Consider the following 12,340-nt stretch of genomic DNA (forward strand, 5'->3'; position numbering starts at 1 on the left):
GTAAAGTCTCTGATTCTCTCTCTCCCCATGCCAACCTATCCTGTCTTTAGGGTGGTGTTGGCATAAAATGCATGTTGCTTCTAAGAAAGAGAAGGGAGAGTGGGGATATGCTATTTTTGGCAAAAAAAAAAAAAAAAAAAAGAAAGAAAGAAAAGAAAAGGTGTTACAAAAGCTATCTTAGAACTGTGTTTTGATCATTCAATGTTAGAAATAAATAAATAAATAAATTTGGGCATAGTGGTAATGCAACTGAACCCACATGGAGAAAGTCCTAGGTATATGTACTAGGACCTCCTTAAGCATGTCATGCAAGCATGTGTGCCTACAATCCAGAGTGGCCAAAACTAGGAGTTGATTGTAGCATGAGAATCCTGTTAGGAGTGTGTATGTGTGTGTGTGTGTGTGTGTGTGTGTGTCTCACAGAAAAAAATAAATAAATGAACTTTAGAAATAAATGCATACAGGCCAGCCCTGCATTCTAGTGGTTTAGGGAACTGGATACCACATGGCCAACTACATGGTTCAAATCCTGAACTCTGGCTTAAAGAAACTAGCTACTCATATTTGCATGCCCACAATGCCACCAAGATGGACAGAAGGCTGAGAAAGGAGTAAGGTATGTCTGTGCCAAATTATGGTGGTGCTTTCATTCTCCCTACCCCCACCCCCATCTCTATCTCTCTCTGGCAATTGCACACACACTCTGACAAATTTTTAAAATAAATAAATAAACAATGAATACATATGTTTTGGATGGCAAAAAAATGTGGCCCTTGTTGATGATCCAAAAAAAAAAAATAATAATCAGTGCTGGAGCCTATAGGGTATACAGAAACAAATATATCATCACCCTTGATTTTGATTTACTCTGTGAATAGCAGAGTTAAAACATATCTATAGACAGAAAAATCTGCACAAATTTGAGTATGTAAAGTTCAACAACACAAGCATGCACATAGAGAACAGAGGAAGAAATTATGTCATCAGTTGAGAACAATTGATTGGGGTGGTTTCAAATAAAACGGCACTTGGAGTGAACTTTAAGAGGTGAATTTAACTTGGGAACCAGCAGTTAGCGTAATGGCTATGTCGCTGGACTCCCACGTAGTCGACCGCGGTTCGCGTCTCGGACCCGGTGGCTTAAATCTCACGCCGGGCGCGTGTGCGTGCGTGCCCAAGATCCCGAGAGGAGAATGGAGGAGAAGGGATTGTGGCGTGACCATCCCCCCTGGGGGGTGATTTCTCGCTTTCTGTCTCTATGTCTCTCTCTGTCTGTCTGGCGAGCGCACGCGCCCTATAGCGAAAACCTCTCAAAAAAAAAAAAAAAAAAAGAGGTGAATTTAACTTAAAAAATAGAAAGATAAGCTTAACCATCTATTTATAATATTCAGCTTATAAGAAATGAACAAAAATGTGAGTATAGAAATGTTCCAGATTTGTTCAAGATTTAGAAAACAATGAGTTATTTTCGATGGATATAAAGTCTCACTTATGAGGCATAAATAAATTCCAGATATCTGCCATACAACATTGTGCCTATAGTCAACAATAATGTATTGTTATGCACTTTAAAATTTGCTAAGAAAGGGGACCAGCAGTTAGCACAATGGCTATGTCGCTGGACTTCCATGTAGTCGACCGCGGTCCTGGACCCAGCAGCTTAAACTCATGCTGGGCACGTGTGCATGCATGCCCAAGATCTCAAGGGGAGAATGGAGGAGAAGGGATTGTGGCGTGGCCATACCCCTGGGGGGGGCGGTGTGATTTCTTGCTTTCTGTCTCTCTGTCACGCTCTGTCTCTCTGGTGAGCGCACATGCCCTATAGCAGAAACCTCTCAAAAAAAAACAAAAAGAAAAAGGGAGTTTTATATTAAGAGTTCTTACCAAAAAAGGGGGGGGGCAAAAGGAAATTTTTTAGAAGTGTTAAATATGTCTATTACCTTGGTTGTGGTAATGATATTATGGGTGTTTGTCTGCATCCATATGTAGCAAAGTGTGCATAGTACAGATGCAATTCACTTTATTTTAATATACTTCAATAAAGTGATTTACAAAGTAGTACCTTGAGGGAATACAGCATGGGATATAGAGGACAGTTGTAATGTGAAGTGCAGTTGAAGATGTAGATTCAAATAAGATTGTGGAAGACCTTCATTTTAGGTGAAGTTTGGGCTCTATTTTGTAGATAAGAATGTACCTTATGAGGATTATATGTCAGAGAGATCAGAAAAAGGAGAGATTATAGTCAGCAAAACCATGTAGGAGGCAATTTTGACAGTTAACACAAGGATGATGAGAGTCTAGACTACAGTATTTGTAATGGAGGGTGAATGGAGAAAGCAGGTGTTATGGTTTGTATGATGGTTTATCCCTCAAAGTTTCATATATTAGAATTTAGCTTTAGAAGGCAGTAATCAGATGTCCTCCAGAAACTCATGTGTTGAAACCTAATTGTATCTTAAAGGTATTAACTAAACACTTAATCCCTTCTTGGTTTCCCAGTGTGGGGCCTTTGAAGATGCTACTGTCATAAGGGTGAGGTCTCCATGATTGAATTCTGGTAGAATTTATAAGCAGAGGAAATGATACAAGGTACAGACCACACTCTGCTATAATTCTTACCTTCTGCCATTTCATGATGCTTTTGGACTTGCCAGTCACCAGAACTGTGAGTCAGAGTAAATATTATACCTATTCTATTACCTTTACTTAGTCTCAGATATTTCCGTTGGCAACACAATAACAAGCTTAAGACAGTGGGGATTCACTTTGAAAGGAATTTGAGAGAAATAGCAGTAGAACTTGTATAACCGTATTTTCATAAAAAAAGGTACATTGAAATTTTAGTATGCAGAATATCAGTATGTGATCTAATAATAAAGGACCTTGCAAATATAATCAAGTTAAAATTAGGTCATTAGGGTGGGCTCTAATCCAATGACCAATGTTCTTATAAGAGATGGGAAAGGAGAAGATGCAGAAACACACCCAGGAGAAAGCCACGTAAGACTGGACATAGGGTCGAGAGATATATCTGCAGCAAAGATAGCAAGGAGTACCAGTAGTCAGGAAACTAGGCCAGGACCGTGAAACAGGTCAGGCCTCCAGAATAAGCCAACTCTACTGATGCACAGGTTTCAGACTTCTGGATTCCTGACCCGTGAGACAAAAAATTTCTGCCGTCTTAGTCACCTATGATGGTACAGTAGCCCTATCAAATATATCTCAGTATAGATCTTTTTTGTAAATTTTTGTATCCCATCTTTTCTTTTCTACTCAGGTCCAGAACCTCTTGACTGGCCCACATCCTAAAACGACATAGCACAATTAGTATTTGCAGTTCGTCTTTAGTTTTTTTAGTACCTTTTAGTACTTGCAACCAAAGCTCCAACTGATTCTTCACAGCACAAGCCTGCTTTAAACCTCGGCAGGCTGTCTTTTTACTACACAGGGAGGCTGAGACACAGGTAGGTGAGCTTGCTGATATCTTGTCAGTTGGATACTTTTCTGTGTTGCCTGGATCCCCTTTCAACACTAAAGGACTTTTCCTCAACTGCTGAATATGCTGTTGGCTGAGTGCCTAAGCTATCAGATTTCTTCAGGAATTGCCCTTTGCTGGAGAGGGTTGCCCTGCAACCTCTTTCAAGGTAGTACCCTTTTCTGGGGCAGCCTGCATCCAGTGACTGGTCTATATAGGAGTATACATATCTAGCCCTGAGACACAGCTCAAGACAACTCTGAAGGCCATTCCAGCTCCAGAGAAGAGGTTCAGCTGAGGCCTTATCATGACAGCAACATTGCCCAATTTCTCTCAACACAATCCTCCTTCTTTCTCTTCCCCTCTGGTGTGGATCCTCAAAACTCACTCATAAATTCCCAGCCTGCTAAGTCTTCATCTTAGACTCTGCTTCTTGAAGAGCACATCTACAAAAGAACTTGTGTCAGGTGTGAAGCTCAAAGGATCTATGCACAGTTTGGAAACTAATTATGAAAGTATGGTATTTCCTGGTCTGTTTTGCGTTAGAGTCCCAGAGTTCTCTCAGATTAATCTTCATAATCATGCTTTCAGCCAATAAATGTTAGCCAAGTGATTTTATGTGTTGAATTAATGGACAAGCTTTTGAATCCTGGTGTGATTCAGATAGGGTTCTTGTTCTGCATTAGATCTGTAATGTCGAGATAATTTGATCTGACTCCCTTACCTCCTATCTTACCATGTTTGAAGGCCATAGGTCAAACAACTTATGTTTTTAGTTGTACCATGCTTATGCACTTGTTATGTAATTATAACTTTGCTGTTTTACACTATTACATATAATGTGCATGCACGTGTGTGAAAATTTTGTTTTGGCAATGAGCCACTATTGTCTATAGCCCCCTTAAAAAAAAAAAAAAAGGAGCACCTGCTCTGCTCTGCCCTGCCTTGGTTCCACTCACTCAACCTTGATGGCCTTGGCTTGGCTCAGCTTTTGCCTGGCTCAGCTTAGCTCCCCACATTGTGAGCTCCAAGAGGGAAGAAGTGCTTAAGAGTGCTGCTATGGGCTTTGCAAGCCTACTAAGAGCTCTATATGCTTCCACTAACTCAGCCAATAAATGATAAGACATCAGTGCCTTGCATCATTTTTCAATTCCTTGCATTTCTGTCCAACTCACCCTTCAGAGGAGGAAATTACCTCACAAAACAAGACCTCTGTTGATTTCTTTGCTAAACCTTTTTTCAGAACTGTCGATACAGCCTACAATAGTGAAGATCTCATTGAGGGACACACATTGAGTCAACCAGATTTTCTCTCATAGGTAATTTGGAATTTTGAATTAAATTGTACAGAGATTGGAAGGCTTGATTCATATTCTGAGCTTACTACTATTTTGCCAAGATCATTCTGTTTACCTAGAATCATAAAGTATAGTTAATTTTCAGTCTTACTTATGACTTTATATCAAATGTCTTCTTTACCAATTTTTAAAGGTAGCAGACTTACATGGAATATTCATGAAATGAAATAAAGTGTTTGAATTATGTAATCTTAGAAATTATCTAATTTAGAAAATCAGGAATTTTTTATTATTTTTCTTTAGCTGTGAAATTTCTCTTTTCCACATTTTTATTGAGATCTCTCACCAACACCCACAGGCATATGAACACATACACACCAGGATAGTTTACATAGAACTCCTATTCAATACATATAAGTTCTTACTAATGAATAAGAGGTCAGATCAAAGGTCCATTGGAGCCTTCCTCCTCCTGATGAACATGCCCCATAAAACCCCTAGTGCTCTTTGGAATATAGCTTTTAAGTACCAATATCATAATGTTCTGTAATTTTCCCAAATAAGGACAAAACTTCCCAGGAAGAAATGATATCACAATATGGACATCACAAAACACAGACTAGAACCTACTCTTCTCATTTATCATAATAAAATTTCTTTTTGGGGGGGGTGCTAGCAGGTGGCATGGTGGTTAAGGTACTGGACTTCCACATGGTCGACCATGGTTTAAGTCTGGAACCTAGCAGTTTGAAAATCATGCCAGGTACATGTGCATGCATACCCCAAATCCCAATCACCCTAGGGGTTATTTTTCACTTTCCCTCTCTTTGTCTCTCTCTCTCTCTGTCTGTCTGACGCGTGTCCTATAGAAAAACTTAAATAAATAATTTTTTTATCTTTTACTAGGCTATTACCAGACACAATTTTACAAAACCTGTTATATCCTTGTTACAACTCCAAGACAAATGTTATGAAATTTTAAAACATTACTAAAAAGGTTTATTTAGCCTTTAATGAAAATTGCAAATACATCAGCATTTCTTACTTTTGTACAACATTCAATAAATCTGCCAGTATGAAATAAAAACATCAGAAAACTGAAAAACGAACATAGTTTAAACAATCAATCAAACATTGGGAACTTGCCAAATATTTCCTCCCCAACACTGAAATAAAAGACCCTGTATTGTATCAAAAAAGAAAAAAAAAACAAGGGGAAGAACACGATGATGGCAATAATAAAAATGATGATGATGTCAATGTCAATGAAAATAATGATTCAAGTGGTGTTCAAAGGTTGGCTGAAGTGGGACCATCAGTTAGCGCAATGGCTATGTTGCTGGACTCCCATGTAGTCAACCATGGTTTGAGTCCCAGATCCAGTGGCTTAAACTCACGCCAGGCGCGTGTGCACACGTGCCCAAGATCTCGAGAGGAGAATGGAGGAGAAGGGATTGCAGCATGGCCATCCCCCCTGGGAGGGGGGATGATTTCTCGCTTTTTGTCTCTCTGTTTCTCTCTGTTTCTCTCTGTCTTTCTGATAAGTGCACATGCCCTATAGCAAAAACCTCTCCAAAAAAAAAAAAAAAAAAGAAAGAAAGTTTGGCAGAAGTGAAAACCAGGTTTGTGTTACACAAGTACCATTTCGGCTCTTAATTCATTAGCTTATGTTTTAACCACCAGCATCTGGTCTCTGGCGCCTGTAATAAGATTATCTGTGCAATCAGGGAGGTTTTTCTTAATTAACCAAGTTCAACATCTTATCAATATGTGTTTCAAATACATAATGGCAGCAGTTAGTTTTTGAAGCAGGTTGAAATGGTTTAGCTATGCTAAAGAACTAGTGTCTTATAAATGAAGTGTGGGGCAAAGATATTTGAAAGGTATCTTTTCTGAGGATAAAAAATATTTTGAATTCACTGTTAATATTAAATGTTTGCTTTGATAAGACACAAGACACACACACACACACACACACACACCCAGGAAAGACTATGCATTATATGGGTACATGAGGCAAGGGCAAGGATGAGATTTTAGAATCAACCTGAGTTTAAGACTTCCTTAAGGAAGTGACCTGCCTAGAAGAGTGACCTTGACCATTTCTCCTCTCTCTCTTTCTCATTCTCTCCATTTTTGTTTTTTTCTTTCTCTCTCTTCCTCTCTTTCTTATTCTCTCCTTCCCTTCCTTTCTTTATTCCCTCCCTCCACTCCCCTATCTATGTCTTCATTTGCAGATGGGATAATAACTACTATACAAGATAGTTTTGAAGTCTGAGTTAAAAACGCTACTCTTAGGTTGTTCAAATGAAGGCTGGGAGATCTCCTATAGATAGGGTAACCACCCATCCCAGCTCGCTGTTAGGTTTCCAGTTTATCTGTTATACTGATTTAATTATCAATAGTTCTTTTGTGGTCAAAAGTGTCCCATTTTTAATAATAAATTGTATTGTTACCCTATTTATAGGGAATATCGAAGAAGGGCTCTATAGGTAATGAGACAGGTAATGTCGTTGAACTAGAACTACGGATGTTCTTAAGTGGGAAAAGTGAGGAGAGAATGGTCTTGCCAAAAAAAGGCTATATTTCCAGAGAGGCAAGAAAGAGCATGGGTCAAACATAGGCAAAGAAGGAAAGCTTGGAAAATGTAAAAATGGAGGTAGGAAAGAAAAAAGAAAGTCGTTCGTTGGGGGAAGCCCTCTGCTTTGTGATATGAGCAGTGATACGGAGACAAAGACAAAATGGGAGATTATTTTGTTTGTTCTGTGAAATAATTTCTCTTTTACAGGTTTATCAAACCAATTAAAAGGAATAGCTCACCTTATTCTCCAAAATGTTTGGAGACAGACTGACTTTTCTTTCAACTTCAACAGGTGCTCAGACTTTATTCTAAGATTGTCCAGGTCTATTCAGGTAACTTATGACTCAACAAAAAGAATAGACCAGAGTCAGCTTTACTTCATAAAGAGAATGAAGCTATCTCTTGAATTCTATTTGAGGCTTGGGACTTCTGAATTTTTTTCTAGAAAATTAAGACAAAGACCATGCATGTATTTAAAGGAGTCAGAGTAAAGGTAAATTTTTAACAAGAGAATTTTGGAAGATGAAAGCTTAAAAATAGCTAACATTTTCTGAACCTACCACTATAATACACTGTTCTAATAATATGTATGTACTCTTCTCAAAGCCTTATGATATTGGGATATATCTGTTGTTACTAATTCTGTTTTATGGATGAGAATAAAGCAAGAGGCACATTGAGCAGAATTAATTTACCAAAGTTCACCTAGCTAGTAAATAGTTAAATCAATATTCTAATTCTTGGATTCTGGCTCAAGATGCCAACTTCACTCTATTTTCTCTTGTTGTACTCTATAACAGGAATATCTGTGGTATCTGCACAGTGTAGACCAAGGAAGAGAAGATTAAGAGTAGTCATGATGCCTGTCTTCCAATCTCAGAAGAACTTCACGGGAAGAAAGAACTATTCAGGATAAGAGCAACTGGAAAGTTGAAGAATAAAGACTGCTGTTCCTTGCAGAAAGCTCTTCCAGGTGTGGAAGCCATAGAACCATCATTCAGGTGGCCTCCTTGAAAGTAGACACATAATGCAGGAGAATTGCCTGTCAAAGATGCTGAGACAAACATTTCAACTGAAAGAGAACATTTTAACTCCAAAGTTCTCAACCTCTCCAAAGTTCTGGTAAGCTACCCAGAGAATTCCTATGATTCTGGTAAGCTACCCAGAAGATTCCTATGAGGAAAAGTAAAGCAAACTGGTATGTCATGGACAAAATAAATAATCCATTAGTTAAAGGAAGTGTTGAATTTACTGCACAAAACAGCTTTTCGTGATTTCTCCCTTTCCTTGTCCTTTGACTTCTGAGTCAATGTATTCTAATCTTACATTCTTGTAAGAACTAAAATTAAATCAACACAGAAAGAGAGCCCTATGGGGGTCAGTGGGAGGCATGGTGGTTAAGGTGCTATACTCCCACATGGTACCATGTTTGGAGTCCCAGTCCTGGGGGCTTGAAACTCAAGTAGGACATAGATACATGAGTGCCCAAAATATTGGGAGGAGAATGGAGAAAGGATTGGGATGTGTCCACCCCACTGGGGAGTGATTTCTCACTTTCCCTCTCACTGTCTCCTTCTGTCTCTCCAATGAGCTCATGCTCCCTATGGCAAAACCTTTTAAAATAAGAAGAATAAAAGGAAAGAGAATTCTATGTGTCCTGTGAAATCTCTGGAGAAGAAACTCACAGATTTCCATGGATTCTTTGACAGCCTAATTTGGAACCATGTAATTATAGACACATTCTATCTTAATGTGTAGCTGGATTTCCTCAAACCGTGGGCATGCTCCTTGTCCTGAGGTTGAGTGCCTGCTGTGTGCTCACCATGGTTTGAGTCCCGGACTTGATGGCTTAAACTCACACCAGGCACATGTGCGTACATGCCCAAGATCCCAAGAGGAGAATGGAGAAGGGATTGCAGTGTGGCCATCCTCCCGGGAGGGTGGTGGGGTGGGGTGATTTCTTGCTTTCTGTCCCTCTGTCTCTCTCTATCTTTCTGGCAAGTGCATGCACTCTATAGTGAAAACCTCTCCTGTGGTTCCTCCTTCAAGAAGCTCATAGTCTCCTTAGAAATAAGGGCACCTCAACAGGCCCTAATAATGCATATGATAAATGTTGTGAAAACAGGAACTACGAGGATCTATTAAATGCCATCTTGGAGTCCTGCTAGAAGCAAATCACTATTACTATGGTAAGAAAATGTGTTATAAAGCTCGAGATGTTGTAAAGAAAATCTAAACCTGAGTCCCAAGGTCAACACTGCAAAGAGGCAGCCTATGACAAACTTGGCAATCAGGGTCTGACAAATAGAGGTTCTAATCTGTCTCTGCTCCTGATTAGTGGGTGACTAGATGGAGTGTTGACTTGGGAGATATTGCTATTCTTTAAGTAAAATTGAGTGTTTTTCTGACTAACACCTCAAAACAGGTGCAAAGAACATCCATACCAAACAAAAAACTGCATGAAACCTTTCCAAAATATTTCCCCCTTACTGAAGAGCATTGACATGGAATTTACACTATCTTGCAATATAAAAATAATAATAATAATTTTTAAACCACCTGGGTTTGATCCCAGCTTTGTCCCTGGTGGATCATGACTAGTAAGTGTGACGATTAAGCCTAGTAATCTTCTATTGACACACATAGAAAATTGGAGTTGTTATCTGACCCACACTTCCCAAAGCTATCGATAAAATTTAATGAGATGGTGTCTGTTAAACTGCTCTGTAACTGTGAAAAGTTAACATAGCAGTGACACAGTGTAACTGATACAAAACAACTGCTCCCTTTGCTCAAAGAAAAACAATCTGTTTTGTTTGAGGGTGCTGTTAATTGCTGCTAATGAGGATCACATTTGCAACCAGTGTTCAACAGAAATGTCATTATGACATTTTTCAAGTGTCACCAATCTCAAGAAGCTCCCCCGTCACTTCCTATCATATCACTCCTTGATTTTCATTGCCACAGTTTAATGTTTCTTTTTTTCCTCTTTTGCTTGTGTTTGTTTCCATGTATTAGAATGTGATTGCGACATAAGTGACACCCCTGTCTAACATGCTCGATGCTCTTTCCTCCTATTCCTGAAACAGGCATAGGCACAGAGTAGGTGCCTGATGTGTGATTATGGAGTAAATAAGTAGGAATGTGCATAGTACTAGAATTTTTAGGGCACTAAGGAAGTCTGAAAGAATTGATTTCCATTTCCAGGTAAAACTCAGAGACGTTCCATCTCTTGCCCAAAGAGTAAGAAAATTACTGTATTTAACTCCAAGTTCAATGTCTTACTGTTTTTGTTGGGTTTTTTTTGCTTTTCGGTTTTTCCTATATTGCACATGTGCCTGCCAGAGACACACACAGAGGAAGAGATAGAGAAAGTGAGAAATCGCCCCCTGGGGGTGATAGCCACGCTGCAATCTCTTCTCCGTCAGTCTACTCTTGGCATTTTGGACGTGCATGCACACATGCCTGCCATGATTCTTACGCTACCAGTTGGCCATGTGGGGTCCAGAGCCTAACCTCCACACCACCTGCTGGCCAATTTTTTTTTAAAGATTTTTTATTTATTTAATGAGCAAGCATATACTAACAACAGGGTATTGACACCACAGTCCACTCCCAGCTTTGAGTTCCCGATCATGGGCACACACATGCCCACGGTATACAGAGAGGTCTCTAAATGTTAGTTCAGACCTTCAGATGTGGTTCAGCCTCATTGCTCCCACTGTGCCACTGTCTATCCCTGCTATGTCTTCTTTTTGAGCACTTTGTGAGTGCTTTTCCTCTTGAGTAGTGTATTGGTTTGCTAGGAATACCACAATAATGACCAAAAAAAGTATGTTTTAAACAACGGAAATTTATTTTCTCACAGTATCTGAGGCTGGAAATCCAAGATCAAGGGGTCAGTAGAGTTGATTTCTCTAAGGGCTCACTCTTTCATTTGTAGATGGTCAACTTTTCTCTGTGTCTTCACATAGTCTTCCTCCTGTAACTGTCTATGTCCAAATTCCCTCTTCTAAGTACATCAGTTATACTGGATTCAGGCCCAACCTAATGACTTCCATTTAACTTAATCACCTCTTTAACAAGTGTTATAAGGTAAATATTGTTATAAAAGACAGAAAATGGGAAGACATGCAGACTTTAACACAGAGGTAAAGAACATATGAAGTCAAAGGCAGAGAGTGAAGCAATGTGTCTACAAGCCAAGAGACACCAAGGATTACCAGCAACCACCTGACCTTAGGAGAGAGACATGGAATGGATTCTCCAAAATGAAGCAACACTACTGACAATTTTATTTCAGATTTTTGGTTTTCTGTCCTGTGAGAAATAAACTTTTATTGTTTTGAGGTACATCATCTTATAATAAATTGTTACAGCAGCCCTAGGAAACTAAAATAGAAAATATTCCAGATGGAAATAGCGTGGCAAAATTTCAGTGGCATGAATCTTGATAGAGAACAATGAATTTTTATGACACTAAGAAAATTTAAAAGAAGGAGTTTTGATGTCTATTTCCAGGATAAAAGTCAGAGACATTGCATCATTTGCCCAAATAGTAAGAAAACTACAGTATTTAACTCTAAATTCTATGTCTTATTGGATGTCAATAAGTTGTCTAGGTAACAGAGTACAATGTAGACCAGAGTGGTGAGAAAGGAGTCCTCTTGAGACAAGCAAGGTCTAGGTCTTGATGGGAAAAATCATTTGGATCATCACTTTCACCTTTTGGGGTCCAAATTTTTTCAATGAAATAAGGTAATTGATCTCAATGTTCTTTAAGAACTCTTTAAATTAAAACAAGGCTTCTATTTTGTTCAATAAACAAAATAAATTTGTCTTTTTTATTCCTAGGAGAAGCATATCAAAAACTTCGAAATAAGGTAAAAATCCAAATTTTTACCAAGAAACTAAAAATGTAGTTGAGGTCTCTTTCATTTCTTTCTTTGTCTTTCTACTTCTTCCACTTCTGTCCAGGTCTTC

General features: G+C 38.8%; 1 long non-coding RNA gene across 1 annotated transcript in view; it reads right to left on the minus strand.

The window, feature by feature from the left end:
• The window catches only part of LOC102497885 (uncharacterized), a 13,049-nt gene extending 5,379 nt beyond the window's left edge, over positions 1 to 7,670 (minus strand). Inside the window, exon 1 of the long non-coding RNA XR_333727.1 lies at positions 7,597 to 7,670. This is a non-coding gene — a long non-coding RNA (uncharacterized LOC102497885). The remainder of the gene's footprint in view (positions 1 to 7,596) is intronic.
• Between the last annotated feature and the right edge of the window lie 4,670 nt (positions 7,671 to 12,340).

This window comes from Tupaia chinensis, unplaced genomic scaffold, assembly GCF_000334495.1.
Source record: "Tupaia chinensis unplaced genomic scaffold, TupChi_1.0 Scaffold000081_1, whole genome shotgun sequence".
Lineage (NCBI taxonomy): Eukaryota > Metazoa > Chordata > Mammalia > Scandentia > Tupaiidae > Tupaia > Tupaia belangeri.